Source organism: Arachis stenosperma, chromosome 9 (genome assembly GCF_014773155.1).
Source record: "Arachis stenosperma cultivar V10309 chromosome 9, arast.V10309.gnm1.PFL2, whole genome shotgun sequence".
NCBI classification, from domain to species: Eukaryota; Viridiplantae; Streptophyta; class Magnoliopsida; order Fabales; family Fabaceae; genus Arachis; species Arachis stenosperma.
The window spans coordinates 52,910,574-52,912,358 of NC_080385.1; the positions used below are offsets into that span (position 1 = coordinate 52,910,574).

Genomic DNA, 1,785 nt, shown 5'->3' on the forward strand with positions numbered 1-1,785 from the left:
TTCCAGACAGACTTTGAGAAATCAAATTGACTTGTTGAGTCAATATCTTGTTCTGAGCCAGAATGGCATTTAGAGTATCAATCTCAAGAACTCCTTTCTTCTGATTTGCCCCATTGTTCACAGGATTCCTTTCAGAAGTGTACATGAATTGGTTATTTACAACCATTTCAATCAGCTCTTGAGCTTCTGTAGGCGTCTTCTTCAAATGAAGAGATCCTCCAGCAGAGCTATCCAAAGACATCTTGGACAGTTCAGAGAGACCATCATAGAAAATACCTATGATGCTCCATTCAGAAAGCATATCAGAAGGACATTTTCTGATCAATTGTTTATATCTTTCCCAAGCTTCATAGAGGGATTCTCCATCCTTCTGTCTGAAGGTTTGGACTTCCACTCTAAGCTTACTCAATTTTTGAGGTGGAAAGAACTTTGCCAAGAAGGCATTGACTAGCTTTTCCCATGAGTCCAGGCTTTCTTTGGGTTGTGAGTCCAACCATGTCCTAGCTCTGTCTCTTACAGCAAAAGGGAATAGCATAAGTCTGTAGACCTCAGGGTCAACCCCATTAGTCTTGACAGTGTCACAGATTTGCAAGAATTCAGCTAAGAACTGATGAGGATCTTCCAGTGGAAGTCCATGGAACTTGCAATTCTGTTGCATTAGAGAAACTAATTGAGGCTTAAGCTCAAAGTTGTTTGCTCCAATGGCAGGGATAGAGATGCTTCTCCCATAGAAGTCGGGAGTAGGTGCAGTAAAGTCACCCAGCACCTTCCTTGCATTGTTTGCATTGTTGTTGTTTTCGGCTGCCATGTCTTCTTCTTTGAAGATTTCTGTTAGGTCCTCTGTAGAGAGTTGTGCCTTAGCTTCTCTTAGCTTTCGCTTCAAGGTCCTTTCAGGTTCAGGGTCAGCTTCAACAAGAATGCTTTTGTCTCTGCTCCTGCTCATATGAAAGAGAAGAGAACAAGAAAATGTGGAATCCTCTATGTCACAGTATAGAGATTCCTTGAGGTGTCAGAAGAACAGAAAAATAGAAGAAAGAGGTAGAAGAATTCGAACTAAATCAGAGAGAGTTCGAATTGTGCATTGAGAAGGAGTAGTACTCCATAAATAAAAGGATGTGGGAAGAGGGGAAGAGAATTTTCGAAAATTAATTAAAAAGTTTTTAAAATCATTTTGAAAAATTGATTGATAATTTTCGAAAACTCACAGTGAAAAAGGAATCAAGTGATTTTTGAAAAAGATTTTGAAATTAGAAGTCAAAAAGATTTGATTGAAAACTATTTTGAAAAAGATGAGGTTAAGAAGATATGATTGGTTTAAAAAAAAACATGTGATTGAGAAGATATGATTTGAAAACAATTTTTAAAAAGATTTGATTTTAAAAAATTAATGACTTGCCTAACAAGAAAAGATATGATTCAAACATTAAACCTTTCTCAACAGAAAAGGCAACATACTTGAAATGTTCAATCAAATCATTAATTGTTAGCAAGTATCTTTGAAAAAGGAAAGAGATTGATTTTGAAAACAATTGATTGAAAAGATATGATTTGAAAAAGATTTGATTTTGAAAAACTTTGAAAACTTGAAAAAAATTGATTTGAAAACAAAATCCTCCCCCTTGTGCCATCCTGGCGTTAAACGCCCAGAATGGTGCACATTCTGGCGTTTAACGCCCAATGCACTACCTTTTTTGGCGTTAAACGCCCAACCAGGCACCCTGGCTTGCGTTTGAACGCCAGTCTGCCTTCTTCACTGGGCGTTCTGAACGCCCAGCTTTTTCTGTG

The 1,785-nt window shown here is 37.6% G+C and overlaps 1 non-coding gene across 1 annotated transcript; it reads left to right on the plus strand.

The window, feature by feature from the left end:
- Positions 1 to 295: 295 nt before the first annotated feature.
- Positions 296 to 403, plus strand: LOC130952838 (small nucleolar RNA R71). Its single transcript, XR_009075014.1, has one exon. It is a non-coding gene; the product is annotated as a small nucleolar RNA R71 (small nucleolar RNA).
- The last annotated feature ends 1,382 nt before the right edge of the window (positions 404 to 1,785 follow it).